General features: G+C 42.7%; 1 protein-coding gene across 2 annotated transcripts in view; it reads right to left on the bottom strand.

Moving 5' to 3' along the window:
* Positions 1-9,751, bottom strand: part of NCK1 (NCK adaptor protein 1) — a 742,357-nt gene extending 732,606 nt beyond the window's left edge. Inside the window, exon 1 of one of the 2 annotated variants that reach the window (XM_086943909.1) lies at positions 9,450-9,751. The gene's annotated coding sequence lies outside the window, so the exon portion shown is untranslated. The remainder of the gene's footprint in view (positions 1-9,449) is intronic. The other variant, XM_086943911.1, reaches the window with a different exon arrangement.
* Between the last annotated feature and the right edge of the window lie 9,840 nt (positions 9,752-19,591).

Here is a 19,591-nt window from a genome sequence, read left to right as displayed (position 1 = left end):
ACATTCCAAGTTTTCCTATGCTCAGGGTAGTTTGTAGGCCCTTTAGGACTGTAACATTTGATTTTTGATAAAGGAAAAAAGAAGAGAGAAAAAAATCCAACAGCTGCCGCCTACATCCAATGGCCGGCGAGTGTATACCCTTTAAAAGCTTTTACGGGTGGACACCAAGCTACCTGGCATCACAATTTGAATGTAACCACTAATTTTGCTGTTAGACATGTAAAAAAAAAAGGGCGATGTTTGGGGCCGTTTCCAACTGCAACTGCACACTTAGGAAAAAAGTTATGCTAAGTGAAGTTAGTTTCGAAATTAGTATGGAAAACGTGACTGGGAGTGTTAGCAAATGTCCCAAAACAAATTTTACTTTGTAGTTGTACCTAACATTCCCAATAACTACCCCTAGCCTTCTTGTGGGCACTACTATATTCCCTCCAAAACTCAGCTACAAAGAGTGCAAATGATTGAGCCAGAGATAAATGTTTGACCACAGCCAGGAAACATACGATTTATGTGCCATAATCAGGCTAACAGGAAGGGGAACAAAACTGACAGTTCCCCAACAATTCTTCACTCCTGTCATTGTTGATCAAGTTGTATTTGCTCTTCTTAACTAAACTCGGACCAGTAAAGAATGCCTCTATGTACTTCTTGAATTTATGACGATTTGTAGCATACCATAAAGGTGAGTGCATTCCATCGCTTAACACACTTATAATTTAAAAGAAACTCATAGGTCGCCATTAATTTATGGTGTACCCTAACTTTTGATGTTTGAGAGTTACAGATAGGTACAAACATTTCTGATACATAAGTCACCCAGTAAATATCCAAATTGCAGGATGAACAGCCTTTTCCAAACTTGATGCTAATTTCTCATCAATGGTGGAATAGGACTAGAGCAGAACATCACAAACTACCAGATTAGGACATCAAAGTTGCTGTTGTTCATGGTACATACATGGTGATAAAAAATAAAACTGACCAATCTTTCCACACAATGCTTATGAGAGCTCCAAGAATTACTAACATTAGAACAAACACATTCAATATACAGAACAATCAAATGTGCGCGACTGTGTAATATAGTCTGCGCTGGGAGTGAAAAGCGAAAGCAAAATCAGCCTCAAGCATAAAGATACACCGACAAAAATAAGTTATGGAAGAAGAAAGGCTGAGAGGAATTAAAAACACAAAGACGTGTGAATGTTTGCAAAAGTCTTCCCAGAAGGTCTATCACGCACCTTTTAATGTATGGGTAAATGAGTGTAGGGTACCCATAGCAAAGCAGAGGACCTTCAACAGGGAGACACATGTAAGTTGAAGCTAAAAGCGGGAGAAAGTAAGTCTCACCGAGCCTTACCCTACAGGTGGTGATATGACTTTTCCATTGTCAGAGTTCACAGAACATGTTGGAATGAGTGAAAATGAGGTAAATAAATACCACGAAATGTGCAGGCCCGACAACGGTGATACCAATAAATACAATTACAACCTATGCCACAACCTGTGCGCACATGACTATGCCAATATTCTTCAATGCAATGTCAATGTATGTCATAACCTGTACCCGCACAGCAGCGCCTACACCCGCAATGACGATATCAATGTGTGTCATAATCCATGCACAAATTACGCTACTGTTACTAGTAAGACCAATGTCAATGTACGTTATGACCTAAGCAAACATAACCGTGTCAATACCAGTAAGAACCAAGTCAATGTACGCTATAACAACTGTATGCACAATGTTAAGGATGTCGATAAAAATAACACCAGTGACTGCTATATTATTTTCAGGACTTCTAATGAACTCACATCCTTGCTGTTGGATTCACCCACGGTGACCTACCCATGAACACTGAATCAGAGATACCTGGTTAGACAAGTCCTACGACCCACATCCACACCTATCGAATACCAGGTCACAGGCGGGGTCTCTCTTAACCTAAAGACAAATGTGCGCTAAGGGAAAACCCTGATTGATCCCACAGATAGTTGCAAGAGGTATCAAAAACAGATATTTATTAAATGTATCAGTTAATTTTGATATGCGCTGAAAAATGGCTGAATGCGAGTGCACTAAAAGTGGCGGATAGATCATGTTTGGCTCGGTTTGCAGACTTTAATTAGTTTAGTGTGTATTTTGTGCAACTCTTTTAAAAGTATATGCAAATAATAAGGTGGCCATTGAGCACACGCTATGTATATTTCCATTCATCTTAGCCCAGATTGGGATGATTATTAAAACCAAGGAGAAGCATTCCGATTGGTTATGTGTTCCCCCCCCCCCCCCCCCCCCCCCCCCAAAGTTTTATACAGCTTACAGGCAATCGCAAGGCATTTCAATTGGTGGCCCATGCTGCCTTGCCTACAAATGGGCAAATCTGTACCTGTCTTGTGTAAAACGTATAGGAGAGACTGAAAAATGAAAAGGGTATGTTTAAACTCCACTCTCTCCCCCACCACACTCAGGACTGTGGCAGTAGGTCAATGTGTTTTTACCTGGCTTTAAATTCATCTGGAGTGTTCAAATCCATCTACCAGGCCATACCGAATAGTCACCCAATTGAGAGCCGAGCTCTTTGCTACCTTGATGGCCAGGGGCTATCTTCAGCACGTAGTGCCATAAGACGAGGGCTTTTTATTTTCAGAGCAGGGCAACCTCAGGCACTTCTGGGCAGTGCAGGGTCCTCTACTTGTTATGGCACCTATGAGCCCCTGAAATTTGGTAGCCTTTACTTACATAGTATTGGTAGCAACCACACAGCACAGATTGGTTGTACCACGGCCACACTGTTGACGTTCTTGGGCAAACACAGCAGTTGCCACAATCAGGCACTTATCCCAGCTTTGAGTCGCCCAATCTGGCAAACAGCTCCTGGTGTCTTGGCAGCAATGACTGTGATAATGCACAGAGACTACCCCAAACAAGTGGGCAGTGTTGCGGCTCCTTCAACGATGTCAGACAAATTGATGCCCCCTATCTCGTTAGTAGAATCTGTTGGAGATTCTCTGATGGAAGGACCCCTACGCCAGGGTCAATTACTGTAGTCTTCTCCTCAGTCAGCTACACCTGAATGACTGGCACGATTCCTTGGTTCGCAGAACAGTTCAGCAATTCCTCTTTCATATCGGACTCCAGGTGATGTTCCCTAAATTCTGGGGATTTGGTTCTCAGAATGACACCAACTCGTCGTTGCACAGTAGTCCATTGAGTACTCTGTAGAGTACCCTCTTCCCGGTTGAAAAGAAGATGGAACAACAAATGAGTCAACAATTCCCACTTTTCCCTGACTTTCGCAGGCAGAGGATGTGGATTCCAAAGTTGCATATATAGAACCGGTCTGGATTGGTTTCTCTTTCATGTGTCCCAGCAGGCAATCTTTGCGACCCAGCCATTACCTCAAGTGATGCTGTTCACAACAGGGCTGTCTCCCAGTGGATTACCCACCACAGAGGTACAAAATCTGTGTGAGAAGACTGAATTCCGGACATTTACAAATCACATCAGACAGAAAAGACTAATTAATAGCACTGTTGATCAGAAAGGACCTAAACAACTTCTAAAGGAAAGGTGTAGGTCTCCTTTGTCTCACTTCAGTGTCCAGCTACCCCTGCCTCGTGCATAAATGTCAGCAATACACTTCTGCTGTCTGGGAAAAGCATCTCCACCTCCCACTTGTACACATGCCCAGGCTATGCATCATTCTGGCTCGTTCATGCACATGTGCTTCATACTAGCACATGTACATGCTCAGGATCTCGGCACTAGGAATCCGAGTTTACCGTCAGCAGCAGAACTTTCAGATGAAGGGACGGACCGGTATAGCCACGTTCACACAATTCACCACTGTGCAACACTCATGAAACCCATAACAGGGACAACGGTTCTCCTGTCACTACAAGTGTTCGCTTGGTGCAACCCTTCGGGTTTTGGACCAGTGCAATCAAAGGCAGGCCTAGGCATTTGCATACACACTAGATTAGTTTGTCGCAAATCAAAAATCCAAAGATACGCAGGGCAAGGCACACAACTATATTATGCAGGAAACATTCCTTTTCCAATAGTTTGTTTCCCACTTTAATACACAATTTCTATACATGTGATAAGGATGCACCATCTCAAACTGTAGAATTTGTCTGTGGTGGTTTCTCATGCTGCTCGCCAGACACAGTCTTTGCGGAGCATGAAGCTCCTCACAGCAGGCAGCCTTGGGGCAGTTTCTAACCAGGAACACCCACAACAGAGGCACAAAGAGGTGTGAGATTTCTGCAGTTGGCGGTCCAACTGAAGGAGTAATCAGGAATGGGCAAAAAGGAAAGTCTCACTAAAAAACCTCCTCACTTTCCACTAAAGAGACTCGGTCCCACCTCTAACCCCATCATCCACCAATGGCAATGTTCAGCAAGACTAATCCAGGAGGAATATATGACGTTGCAACGAATTCCGGTGCAACGCATGCCTTTACCACGCATGCGTTACAACGGAATTCCTTTACCACGCATAACATTTACCACAATTACTAGCGTGGTGACGTCATACGTCGTTAAGAGAAAGCGGAAGTTTATTTTCCGTTTTCTCTTAAACGACGCTGATTGCCGACGTGACTTCAGGTGAGTTTCTTTTTTGGGGGGGGGGGGGAGACCCCCCCAAGCCCCCCTTTTTTTACTTTTTACCTTTACCACATATACCTTTACTACAAACCTCGTAGTAAAGGTATGCGTGGTAAAGGCTTTCGTGTTAACCACGCATGCGTTGTACTGCATGCGTGGTTAACGATTTCGTTGCAAAGGCTTCGTTGTAATGGCCGTTTTCCATCCAGGAGCTGCTTGCTAACAAAAGGCCTCATGTAATTTCTAAAGGTAGCATTTCACCATCATCTTCACTTCCGTGTGTGGAACTCCTCCCTCCAGCAACAGGAATGCAGACTACATACTTTCACTGAAGCACAGTCCTCACCCTCCATCCTCCGCTGTCAGGCCAGGGACATCAATAAAGGATCCCACTGGTCTCCATGTCACAGTCTCACTCATACACACAACTTATTGCCATGCATGTGTTATTTACACTACACATGAACACATATGTGACATATGCATTAGATTTCAGCACTAGGATATTAAATATATTATATTTGGAACTCTACAAAGGAGGGCCAGTAGGTCTCACTACCAGTGACACATATATAAAGGTTTGTCACATGGCTGATCTCTGCTTTTTTAACCATTCCGAGGACTAGGACAGTAATCCATTGCCCACAAGGAAGGCATGCTTGGGGCGTCCCTTCAGGTCACAGTAAAGGTCCAGGACCTCACACAGGCCTAGGCCTCTGCATACAGAATTAGATTGGAGTGAGATCAGGAATAAATTGAAACTCAGGCTACCATAAATGAATGCAGTTGGGCACTCAGGGCAGGGGAACACGCCTGTATACCATGCAGAGGACATTCCCATCCCAATAACAAATTATATATGATGGGTACAAGTATCAGATCCACAGCAGGCCTTGAAAAATCATTAAAATGTTACCAGACCTGCAGGTCTAGTGACTTGAATAATGTACTCAACCCCTAAACCGATTTCAAATTGTAAAAGCCAAGGCAAATATTTGTTTTTACAAAGTCATCTTTTTCTTCATTATTATATAAGAGAGCACATTCAAATATGTGAGTTTATCATTTCTGCTGTACAAAAACTCTTTTGCTTGATTTAATAGTCTGAACTTTTGCTCCATGTACAATGAAAATCTAGTAGGTATCAAGGACCCCCTGATATGGATAGGACTCCTGGGTCAGGGACAACAATTTTTATGTAAAGGCATATACCCAGGCAGACTTTTAGTACAAAAGCTGGCTATTTAAGGAGACATATTTATATACACAAAAATGATAAAAATTAATGCAATGGACTGGAATTATATCAAAAGAGATAATTTTTAATATAAATATAAAAGATGAATAGATACATATAATTGACAAATTACACAATAAAAAGATTTTTCTTAAGACTTATGTGGCTTTTTTCATTTAGAGAAACATCACGGTATGTATAAAAAGTTTTACAAGTACTTGTACCACTACATAAGTCTGGCTAAAAAACTTTATCAATTGAAGAACGTTTTATTGTTGTACAAAAGCAATGCACTGTGATCTTAATGTTACTTAAATATTATTTTATTTTGTTTAGAAAAAGTGGCTGAATATCCATTTGTCCTGATGAAGACAAAAGACTTTGTCGAAACGCGTTGACACACAGCCCTATTCTCCATAACCAGAGAATATAATTGAAAGAAAAAATCTTTTTATACATACCTTGATGTTTCTCTAAATGAAAAAAGCCACATAAGTCTTAAGAAAAATCTTTTTATTGTGTAATTTGTCAGTTATATGTATCTATTCATCTTTTATATTAAAAATTATCTCTTTTGATATCATTCCAGTCCATTGCATTAATTTTTATCATTTTTGTGTATATAAATATGTCTCCTTAAATAGCCAGCTTTTGTACTAAAAGTCTGCCTGGGTATATGCCTTTACATTAAAAAAAACAATGAAAATCTAGCCCACATATATAGTACACATGGCCCCTGACTTACCTCCTAGTTCACTAATAGAATTGCTATCAGGGCGGGGGCAGGAAGGTTTCACAGTGGACGTTTCAAAACTCACTTTAGAACACTGTCATTTACAGACAGCAAATTAAGAAAATCACAAGATTGAAAAGCATCTCTGTTGCTCATTCACTTTCTATGTAGAACAAAAATTATTTTTCAGCTTGCCAGAATGGGCCAGTAGGCACTAAAAATAGCTTGCCCTGATAAAATCTGACTCGCCACAGCGAGTGGACAAGTAGATTTCTGGAGGCATACAGAGACTTGATGCAGAGAGAGGGTTACATGGAGGGCATACTATGGGTTCAGTAAGAAACAGAATTACTAGTTTGTAGGCAGTGAAATAATAATCTTAATGCTTCTGTGTGCCTTCCTAAAACTGCAAGAGGAGCCTGTCTTTGCACAAATTTAAAATAATGTATTTCTCTCTTTCGCTACTTATTGCAGGTTTCTTGCTTCTAAGCACGGTAAATAACATGTGCTACTATTAGCCAATTTAATACTACTCATGCTCAGAATCATGATGTGCTGAGCTGCTCTTGCTAGCATTCAAACTCATGACCTTCAGATCACATTAGATGTGAGTAGTGAACACTCAATTCACTGAGCCACCTTGCCGCTAGAGCAATACGATTGACAGATATGCATGTAAAAAGCACTATGTGCAGCCAGTGCAACATGTGAACTTTGGCATCCAATTCCAGAGGTTCTTCAACCAAAAGTGATAACGATAGGGTCCATAAAACAATATAGTTTGCAAGCCAGGAAAAGAATGCAAGCGAGTCCTTGATTAAGAAGGCAACTTAAGTAATGCAGAACATATTCTTCCTGTGGCAGGTGTGTGAAAAACCCCTTGCCTGATACTCTTGGCATATTGTTTGAGATCAAAGGCAACAAGTTTTCATGTTTACTTTGTCCAATGGCCAAATAGGCCCAACGCCCTCAAATTACAAATCTTTGGGTGCAAATTTATAGTATGGATCTGTGAAAGGTGGTCTGCCATTAAATTACAAGAGGAATATTTTATGTGTAAATGGTTTGAGCTAGTTTAATAAAGGCGATGCATTACTATTAAATCCAGCACTGTAAGGAAACGCAGTGGGCTCAGCATGTATTATGTGTACACGTTTTCATTAACAATTTGAGGCTACTTATAATGCTTCAGAATGCTCTTGTATGACACGCAGAAGTCAGAAAGCATGATAGGTGTATTATTTGTTTTTTGCTGTTAAAATAAAATGTACACAAAAAAATCAAATTGAACAAAGTCTTTTACTAAGGGATAATCAGTGTAAAACCATTGTAGATAACATAAAGATTATTTAGGGGCCAGATTAGGAAAGACACACAAATAGTGTACCCATAGAAATATGTCACTGCATTTGAGCAGATTTATAACATTCAGGAATTCTCAAAAGTTTACCGAAGTATGCCTGGGAACCATACACCTGGCATACTTCAGTGAACTAGATATTCTCTTTAACAAATATGCATGGTCACAGGTCTGAAACCCAGATGGTCCATTTCATCTGTCCGAGGTCAAAAACATAAGTACCATCAAACTGGGTAAGATTCATCTGCTAATTCAACGCCAAGAGACCCCGAGTTAACGGTGTGCTTTACAAATATACGTTCGTTTATATTTCTGCTCATGTGGAAATCTGCTGGGCAATTGCAAAATCATTTTTTGTGTACCTAAATTGTTTGCCCGCCCTCAAACAAAATATACTCCTGGTTTTGTCAGCAGTAAACTTCAAACCTTTTCTAGTGTGGAAAAGGCTGCAAAGGAGAAGGTGAATACCCTTCACCATCTAATTTAGTGGGTGTGCACAGATCCATAGGGCATTCCAACCCTCTTACTACTGCTTCTCACCTATTTCCAGCCCCTTTACATAGATTTGTGGAAATATGGGAAATTTAGAGCATTGCTAGAATCCAAATACTGAAGCATCAATTGAGCGGGTTTTATCACAACTTTAATATAACAAGAGCGCTGACATAATTTGTCATGTCACTGCATGGCTCCAAAAGCGACAAGTGAATAAATGTTATAGGATAACTAGATTTCTGATGCATCTCGTCTCTTGGGCAAGTAGGACAAAACTCCGCACTCCTACAGTGGGTACTGCCAAACAAGGGTTGGTGCAGCCTGCAGGTTGTGGAATCACAAGTTTCACTTTCACAGCTGGGAACTAAAATAATGTGCATGTCTACCAGGGAAGATCGGTGCGAGATAGGTATCACAAAGACAAAAAAGGCTGAAGATACTGTAAAAACGTTACACTGAATAGACATACAAATGAGAAATGTTGGTCCACTAGGGTTTTTGAATTATTATATATTGTCAAGTCAAAGTAATTCGCCTTACAGTGCGTCTTGTGTGCAGTGGGAAGAGTAACTGCAAGAAGATTTGCACTCAACTAATTACCTGTGGGGAAGAACAGACGTGAGAAGGTTGTACAAGGATTACGTAACTATCAAGGTGGGGAACTGTACCCTAAAGCAATTTGTTGGACGTCACCAAGACAATTCAGGGCTGTGCAGTCGGGAGCAATTGTGAGTCCAAGTGATACACCGAAAAAAAATGATGAAAAAAATATGCACACATCGGATACATTGTCATACATAAGGAAACAAAAAATGTCTCATCCATGACATTCTTGACGCATTCCATTACAATACGAACTAATAATAAAATGCACCCATATCTTTAAATATCGATATAAATTGGCTGATTTCTGTATCTAAGACAGTATCATTGAATCAAGAAATGATGCAAAGGCTGAAGAAACCAGCCACGCAGGGGCATCGGTACTGGATAAACCGCGTCACACTCACCGCTGTAGCAGCAACTCCGGACGACCACACTCGCCCGAAGCGGGTTGTAAACCCAGGTTGGTGACAGTCGGTTTGCGCATACGTGCAGCGCTCCGCTGTGGTGGCACGGGGCGGAGCCTGTGTCCGAGCCGTGTTCCTAGAAGGAGGGGCTATAGAGAAAAGACTTTTCATTACGTATATGTAGGCCGGGTGGCTCTCCGTAGCGGGTGGCGCAACAGAAAGAGCTGAGCAATAGAGCCAGGTCTGCCATTGAGAAGAGTGTCGCCAAAGTCAGGCAACCACAGAGCCCGCCCACTCACTAGAAGGGAGGCGCAGTACAGTCAAATTTTGTGGGAAAGGCACGTGCACTCTCCAGGGTAGCACAACCAATCAATAGGTCGCCAGATTTTCCGCGAACCAATCCCAGCTCTCTATACATACGAGAGCCCTAAAGCCAATGAATGAGAAGCTCTAAAATAGCCAAAACCGAGAGCCTCTGCTCCCAACCAAATACAAGACTGTATAACTCGCTTATACCTTTACTACAATGAGTTTTATTCCACGCAATTTGTTGCTGATCTTGTAATGCTTTTTCTCGGCTCTAAGTAATTTCTCACACAGAACCTTGGTATTGTAGCGTTGCGACTGGCACCGGATTTCTTCCTCAAACAGTGCCGGAAATGGAAAAACATTTACTCAGGGAAGACATGGATTTAGCTATGTTGGGAGTAGCCCATTCCGGCCAATAATTTTTTATGCAGTGCATCCTGGGACCCGAAATTCTAATTTGATATTAGAATAAATATGACTACATATCCCAGAATGCAAAGTCAAAACTTGGACTGGATGAGTTACTGTTGTGTATATATGGTTGCTATGTAAGTCGGCACGGATCCTTCATTCTCTGTTCATTCTAGAGTGTATGCATACATGCCAACGTTTTGGGACAGGGATGTGGGAGACAAAGTAAAAAATCAGGAGAATGAAAATTCCTCATTGACTTCTATTGTAGAAAATGCAATTTCAGGCGGGAGACAGCTGAAATAAAGCCACTTTTGGCTTGAAAAATAGGTAGTCTCCTGCCTGAATCAAGTCTATTGGCATGTATGTGTATGGTCCATACCGTGCTCGTTGGGACAGGGTACGTTGGAGATTGATGGCACTGGATGCTCCCCCGGTGATGCTGTTATATTCTTGGAATAAACTACTTTTACTTCCTATTCTGTTTGCTGCATTACTTAACAATTGGCGACGGAGGTCGGTACAGCATCACCCTGCGGACCTATGTGTGGATTTTGGATGTCTTTTATTTTATATCCTGTGCTACCGTGGAGTCTGGAGTAGCCCACATTGTGATGACGCTTTCCTCTTCCATCTTCAGAATCCTGTTCCAACACGGAATCTGAAGCCATGCTTATTGGGACAGAGTACGTTGGAGATTGATGGCACTGGATGCTCCCGGTGATGCTGTAATATTCTTGGAATAAAATACTTTTACTTCCTATTCTGGTTGCTGCATTACTTGAAAGTTACTAACGCACAGAACGTTACTTACTAATAAAACCTTATTTCTACCCAAGCAAACCCTTTTTAGCAAAATTAGGATACTGAAAGACTGGGACCAGAGGAGTGATTATGCTTCTCTCCCTTTACTGTATAACACGAGAGACGACCGCCGGGAACAAACAGAGGAGGGATTACACGGAGCGGCGCACCGCCACAGAGGAGACAGACTCGTTTTCCTCAAACCGGCATTGTTCAAGAATCCCCTCCCGGCTTACCGCCTGATGACAAAACAGGTGTCAGCGCTGTTACATTCTGTAAAAGACCACCAATGGGAGTGGACAACTCCATTCTCTTACCGCAAATAACCTTCTACTCAACCAGTTTCATCTATATATGAACACAATAAAATCCTATTGCCTATAACTGAGCTTTGAAAGACCCAGACTTACTCCAACCACACGGTGGATTGGGAGTATAAGCCCTGAAGAGTCGTGTTTGACTCACCCGTACACGACGAAACACGTGTCGGCGTTTGATATCATTCTTAAGTCTGGAGAAAAACCAACGTCTTGCTGTAATAAGAAATCTCACACCAAAGAACCTGCGTCTGCGTTTCCTTTTACTGTTGGTCATTGAACCCTGTTTTGTGATACACAATTGTAGTTGCGAGAGCTTATATATTGTACTATTGTCTTGTCTTTTGACCTGTTGAGACGGTTAAGGGTGTTTTTCCGCCTGCTCTTTACGCACTACACAAAGATACATTTGTCCTTACACACTTTGTAACGTTTAACCAAGGCAGTGCGCCCCTGTAGTCCTACTTTTCTAAAAAACCCCATGCACAGTATCTCTTATTGGCATGTATGTGTATGGTCCATACCGTGCTCGTTGGGACAGGGTACGTTGGAGATTGATGGCACTGGATGCTCCCCCGGTGATGCTGTTATATTCTTGGAATAAACTACTTTTACTTCCTATTCTGTTTGCTGCATTACTTAACAATTGGCGACGGAGGTCGGTACAGCATCACCCTGCGGACCTATGTGTGGATTTTGGATGTCTTTTATTTTATATCCTGTGCTACCGTGGAGTCTGGAGTAGCCCACATTGTGATGACGCTTTCCTCTTCCATCTTCAGAATCCTGTTCCAACACGGAATCTGAAGCCATGCTTATTGGGACAGAGTACGTTGGAGATTGATGGCACTGGATGCTCCCGGTGATGCTGTAATATTCTTGGAATAAAATACTTTTACTTCCTATTCTGGTTGCTGCATTACTTGAAAGTTACTAACGCACAGAACGTTACTTACTAATAAAACCTTATTTCTACCCAAGCAAACCCTTTTTAGCAAAATTAGGATACTGAAAGACTGGGACCAGAGGAGTGATTATGCTTCTCTCCCTTTACTGTATAAAACGAACAGTAGCCAATTAAAAAAACTACATATCCCATAAACATTTAGTACATAAACATACATGTCCAACATGAAGAACAATCTCACTCTGTGAGAATGGCGGGGGGGTCTAGAAGGGGCAGGGCCTCGTGCGAAAAGTAACTACAAGGAACTTTTGAACCCCACCCTCAAGCCCCCTCCTCCACAAAAAGCTTGCTGTGGCTGGTGCTGATGGTCTTGGGTGTTTTCACAACCCTTAATTGATTTGGGCACTTCAAAGCCTCTGAAAAAGTGCTTGAAAACCACTATTTAAAGTAGTTTCCAACTCGTCTTCCTTGCTACCAATTGATGTCGGCTCTTCACCATGAGGCCGTGTGATGAGAGACAATACCGTCACTCAGTGGCACCATCTGATTTGGCAGGTATGCCATAAGTAGTCACTTGCTACAATCCCCGATCACTCAGTCCTTAAAGAGCAGACACCTCCATTTTTCAATACTCTTTCTTTTCTGCTTTGCAGCGCGTTAACTGTTAATGAGATCAGTGTTTTGATCTCATTAAATTGAGATCACCATCAGGACGAAAAAGGTGTGAGCAAGTAGAATCGGGGTCCGGGGTAGTGCCAGGTGGCCGAAGAGGGCGAGAGGAGGATCAAATCCGAAGTAAATCAGGAGGCAACCAAGAAATTGTGGGTCCGCTTGAGTCGGGTGCGGAAGAGCGTCAGTTGAGTCAGAGCACTTCCTCATGAGTCTGGGGTGGAAGAGCGTCGATTGAGTCTGAACACTTCCTCATGAGTAATCTAATGAGATTGAAACGCCGTTGACCCCTTTCTACAACCAAAACTCCTGCATTGCATTAATTTAATTGGAGTTTTGTTTACTGTTGTCAGTGTGATACATTTTTAAATATCACCAATCCCTCACATCACGCATCTTCACTATATTTGTGTGAGCACCAAAACGACCACCTGAATGCAAAAAGTGATACTCCATTTACCCCTTCGCTGCTAGGCCTTTTCACCCCTGTGCTAAGCCTTTTTTGGGGTATTTGGGGTAGTGCGCGCTTAGGCCCCTGTAACTATTTGACCACATAAGGTATCCATGAGAATTATCGGTCTTTTTTCAAAATGACTTCATTTTTACACAATGTCTTTCATTTGGAAGGCAAAAATGCATCAACACTCAATAGGTAATACCAGTTGCTTTACAAATATTAATTACCATGAGTCTCCCGATAAAAATGGTACCTCAATTGTGTGGGTAGGCATAGTGCTCACGACAGGAAATGGCTCAAAACCCAATGTGACCAAAGAAATGAATACCGCTGCACTCCAAATGTGTATAAAAGGTACTTGAAGGTAAACCAATTATTGAGTCTTATAGGTACACCGGGTGTTCACCTCCTGGATCATGATGTGCTATTAGTCAAATGTGAGAAAATCTTACAGCGAGTAATAATAATAATAATCTTTATTCGGTTTTTTAGCAGTGCAAAACCATAAAAGTTATCATAACATACAAAATACACGAAAAAATTGTTTTAAAAAAAATGCAGTTATTATACGAAAGTCTTTTTTTTAAAAGCATACGAGCGAATACTGTACAAAAAATTGGTAAAGGGCAGTAGTAAGCTTCTGGTTTTTCATCCGCATAGAGCAGAGCGGTGATCGGGCGATGTTTCACTCTGGGCAAGTCCTGCCCCCCCCTCAACATGGTCTCTTCTAGACCGTTGGTGTACAGAGAGAAGAGGAAGGGGGCCAGGACGCAGCCTTGCCTTACTCCCCGCTCTACCCTAAATGGTGCAGTCAGCTCTCCTTTTGTCCCATATCTCACTCTTGCCGAGGCTTCACCGTACAGCTCCCTCGGAAAATCCAGGAGGGGAGGGTCTACCCCTAATGAGCTCAGCAGTGACCAGAACTTCGCGTTTGACACGCAGTCAAACGCGGAGGACAAATCCATGTATACCATGTATATGGACCCTGATTTAGCATGGATGTATTTGGACGCTAGCAAGCTTAGATTTAGGGACTGTTCGACTGTTCCAAAGCCCTCTCTAAATCCAAACTGCAAATCAGAGAGGATATTTTTGTCTTTTGCCCATTGCTGTAGTTTTTTTAGAACAACTCTGCCCACTACTTTGCCCAGGGAGTCAAGCAGCGATATTGGTCGATAACACTTTGTGTCTTAACGATCCCCCTTCTTGAAGATAGGGACCATGATGGAGCATGACCACGACTCCAGTAGGCCAAGTTTCGCTGCTGCTGTGCATACTCTTGTGAGTATTGGTGCCCAGAGATCAGGAAGATGTTTAAATAGATCAACTGGGACCCCGTCGGGGCCGGGTGCTTTACCACTCTTGCTCAATGATAGCGCCATTTCAACGTCCTGTAGTTCAAAATCTATTGGTATTGGATATACTACAGGTTGGAGGTTAAAATGGTGTTCCTCTGTTATTGATGTTAGTGCAAACATTTTTGAAAAGTGGTTCACCCAAGATTCCTCATCAATGGCCACGTCTATCTTTGGGATGTTGGAGTCCGTTAACAGGGGCGACTTAACAATTCTCCAGAATGCCTGGCTATCTTTCAAGAGTGCACTTTTGTGCAGAGCGTTCCACAAGGACTGTTTCAGCTCCTTTTTCCTTGCCTTTCTGGCATTATTGTACTCCCGCCGAAGATCTTGAATCTTTGTCTTATCTCTATTTGGATTTCCAAGTGCTTTTCTCAGGTTGGTCTGTGCCTTGGTACAGTCGTGGTTAAACCAACCTGTAGTGCTTGATTTACTTTGATTGGATGATTTAGTTAACAGTTTTTTGACTTGTTCTAGTATCGTCGCGAAGTTTTCCAGGATTTGCTTTGGTTCTGCGTGTGGGTCAAGGCAAATCAAAATATTGCTATAAACGGACTTTACTAACATGTTAGTGAGATTATTGGGGTCCACTTTTTCCCATTTTATAGTATATCCGTTGTTTTTGCCCAGTTCGAGCCTGTTTTGTGATAGGGTGTTTGCTATTGTTGCCATCAATGATCTTGGTTGATTCATTTGTAGATTCAGGCTTAAAGCAGAGTGGTCGCTGAGGGTATTTTCCAGGATTTTAAAGTTATTGATTTGCTCTTTAAGGCCTTCTGTAACAATTACATAGTCGACAGTGGTCTCATGCCCCCTTCCTCGATAGGTAGGTTCTAGTTTATTGTCTGGGTATAGAGTGGGGTTTATTATTTGCAGATCCAGGTCTGAAAGTGTCTTATTCATAGCTAGCCCCGCTCTTGAATGGATAAAGTGGACGAGTGGGTTCTCGTGTTCGTCCACCAATCCACAGGTATGGTTGTTCGGGCAGGGGTGTAGGTTGAAGTCTCCTCCCCAAATTATATGGGCATTTCCCGTTCCCTCATTGGGGTGCCGATGTTGGGTTATTTTTTCTTGAATTAGAGAGAGGGAGTTAGTGAAATTATCGTCATCTAAGTTATTGTATAAGTTGATTATCGTGATAAAGAGTTTTTTCCCAGTTGTGAGGGTGATCAACTGGAAATTTGGTAATAGATCTACCTTTGAAACCTTCATGTCGGAAATTGTGTTTGCTATATAGGTTACCAGCCCCCCTTTAGGTCTACCTGAGCTACTTGGAAGGGCGGGGGATGTATATGTCTTGTATCCTACAAGATGTAGGGGCGTCGTGGCCCAGGTTTCTTGTAAGCATATGATTTTAGCATCTTCCAAGAAACCGGCGGCCGAACCATCCTCTATTTTGTTTCGGAGGCCTGCCACGTTCCAAAAGATCACCGGGAGCTGAGGGGTTTCTTTTTCTGAATCTGCCTTTTTGGTTTCTAATGGGGCTGGAATAAGATTGGATGTGGCCGGGGTTGTATATAGGGGCTCCGGGGATTTGACTCTTGGTCAATCAACCATTTCCAGGCAACTAAACCGATTCATGGTCGGTATGCCTGGCCAGTTTTGCCCATACGTGGTGTCTCTATAGGTGGGTCTATATGGTTGATAGAGCGGTCTCTCCCACTGGTCCCAATTTCTAAGTCTGTTTTGTGGGCCCATAGTCTGCCACGGGGCTTCCTTTTGTTGGTAGTTCTGATTTACTGACCACCAAGAGTTATCAGGGTCACTGTGTCGCTGAAATAGTTTTGGGCCGGCGACATCTAGTTCCCATGGCTGTGGAATTGGTTTTCGCCAGATGTTATCAATCTCATTTGTATAGTTATTATGATATCTTTTTGGGTAAAAATAGGACAGGGATCTTGTAGCAATCCCCCCAGCGGTGTTATTATATTCCCAAGAACAGATATACTCAACTATATTGGGATCCTCGAAAGTGATCACTATACAATCTCCCTGGATAGTTTTTTTCCTATGCCCCACCCACGAGGTCCTGCAGACTGATGTTATTCTGCTTTTCCAGGTTGGCGGAACGGGTCGATTTGTGTTCAGCCAATACTGGACTTTGTTCTTCAATGACCAGTTGGGTTCCGTCCCCTCTCCTGTTAGTTCGGGGACCCCCGTCATTACTACCACGTATTGGCATGCCTCAGGTGGCATGTTTAAGGGGAGCCTGTGATCTATAGTCCCTCTCGGGGCTCCTTTTTTATTTGAGGGATTTGTCTTTTTAGTGGCAGGAGTTTTGGGGGCCGGAGTGTTTGCGGTTGGCGTATTTACTACGGATGTATTAGGTAAGGTATTAATTTGTGGGGGAATGGTCAGAACCTTAGGGGTGGGTTTCTGTACAGTAGAAGGCTTTGGTACTGTAGGGACTTTTACTATGGGTTGCTGTTTGGGCGGCGGGGCAGGTAAAGTTACAGATTTCTTGTGTGTAGGCAAAGTGGTCGAGGTGTTTGGGCCCGCTTTTGGCGGTCCCTGTGAAGGTGTTGGCTTAGGGCAACCAGAGATTTTTGTTAGTTGGGCCTCAATATTACTGAGTCTGGTCTCTAATGGGCGAATATAGGAATCTAGGAGGGAAGGTATCTCCTTGATTAGTCTTGATGAATCTCTTTCCTTGCCCATTATTTGTGGGACTGAAGATTCTAAGATGGAAATATCTTGGAGGTTCTGTGGTGGCTGATGGATAGTTATTACATTGTTACTTGGGGCAGCAGTGTGGTGTGATAGTGCTTCCGGATTTGCAGTGCCAATCAGATCTATGTGATCGTTCATTGTGGTGTTTTCAGTGTTGTCCAGATTTTTCCTATCCTTCCTTTTCTTTATGGCTCCCTCCCTCCTCCCTCTCGCTTGCCTTACTTCTTCCGGGGTAGGATCAGGGAAAATTTCGGGAGTTTTTTAACTCGCTTTCTGAAAATGTTACGGAGAGTTGCGAGGCTGAAAGATCTACATTATTTGGGAGACTAAGTCTGTTTGTGGCCACTGTTTTTTGTGTAGGGGCTGACTGTGTATCTGGGGTTCTTGCAGTTGCTAGTAGTCCCATTGAGGATCGCCTTGCAATTGCAAGTTCAGTTGATACTCTCCCCTCAATCAGACTTATGCTTTGATCAATGAATGTGTTTGCTTTAGAAAGAAAGTCATCCATTGGACCTAACAGTTTTTCTCCTATCCCGTTTTTTTTTAGTTTTCTTTGCTTACTTGATCTCGTGTTCATTTTCAATTGATGGGTTGTTGGGGAATCTTTAGTTGGCAATAGTAGATTATAGCAGGCTTCGGAGAGATGGTAGATACCTGTGTGTGAATATCCGTATTGTGAGGCTTAGAGGTGTGGGCCGGACCGGACTCTCACGTACTCGAACGGCCTCAAACGGCACGCTCTTTGCCCGGTCTTCGCCCCGATCTCCGCCCCGCGCGCGTCCCGCGTCGCGGTTGGAATGATGGTGATTAAGTACTTGTCGGCGGTGGGCGTGTCTGTGGGCGTGGCCGCCGGGGGAAGAGGAACCAGCTGAGCAACGTGGAGATTGCTGGTCCTCGCAGTCCCCCGGCTGGCTGCTGTTGTTCCGCCCAAGCCTCTACCCTCGGGTCTCTAGCCGGGAGCGCTAGACTAGCTCTGCCGATTGCAGAGCTCGCTCCCACCAGCGAGTCCTCGTCAGGGGAGGCAACAGACCGCAATGCAGAGATCTTTATTGCGCGGACCTTCACGGCGTCCTTACTACAGCAGGCAGCAAAGTTCAAAGAGCAAGTGAGTGGTACAGCGAGTAAGAATAACCCGGGGTACTCTTGAGCACAATCTGTGTTGTGTACTATTAAACACAATTTATCCGAAGTAAAATATGTTCTTTACTCCATAGAAGTTTGTAGTTTCTTCAACAGTTTATTGTTGTCATCATATTAAATTCATATGACAAGATCACTACAACGTATATTCCATAATGAATTCTCCATAGACAGTATGTCAATCATTCACATTGTTTAAAATCCCCAATGCATTTCGCACAAAAGCGCGCTTCCTCGGGGGGTCTGTAAGTAAATAGAAATGAAGAATATATATAATCTTACTGTTATCCAGGAGCAAGGCAATACAAGTATAAACTGACCTATTGGTGGGGGGAAACGTGAATCAAACGATAAACCAATGAGGGTGATGGGTAGAGGTGTTCAAATAAGTGCCCAATGAGAAAGTCGATGGAAAATAAAATAACAGATGCGTCAGACGAGAGACAGAGTGGATAAACACATGTGAACGGGTCAGAGAGTGCATGTACGTTGGGAAACAGAAAACATTCCGTGCTTGCCAACTGTCTTCAAAAGAAACCAAGTGATAAGAAAGTAATGAAAAAGTGTGCTCGAAAATTCAAGAACCAAAAACAAAAGGCGCCCAAAATTTTAGCCCAGTAGCATTAGCTGTCCGAATCAGTAAACGAGAGAGTATCTTACCCGTATGGTGAAAAAAGGTGGATGGACGCCGGTAAACGAGTGTAGTGAGAGCCAGGCTCAGGACGAAGCAAGAACCCGGAAGACGCCACGCATGCGCGTATGCGTTAAGAAATTCCGCATAGAGAATAAACATGAAAGAGAGACGTACCCGGTGTTCTTAATCTAAAGATTTAGAGTGAAAGTTGTGAAAACAGATCCCATATAGGCGACATAGAAGGGTGTGTGGGTAACGGAAAGTAATGGAGTGAAGGATGAGACTAAGGAAAGATAAAAGGAATAAAAAGAATAAGCGAAATATGATAAACAAAACCATAAAACACTGTGAAAATGTGGTGAAAAGAAGTCAAAAGAATGTAGGGAATAAGAACCAAAAAATGAGCATACTCTTAACCATCATGTTGAACAAAATAATCGCTGATCACAGCTAAATAGAGAGATCTATA

The sequence above is a fragment of the Lissotriton vulgaris genome, chromosome 11 (assembly GCF_964263255.1).
Source record: "Lissotriton vulgaris chromosome 11, aLisVul1.2, whole genome shotgun sequence".
NCBI lineage: Eukaryota > Metazoa > Chordata > Amphibia > Caudata > Salamandridae > Lissotriton > Lissotriton vulgaris.
Note: the sequence above shows the minus strand (reverse complement) of the source record. Positions and strands in the feature narration are given on the sequence as shown.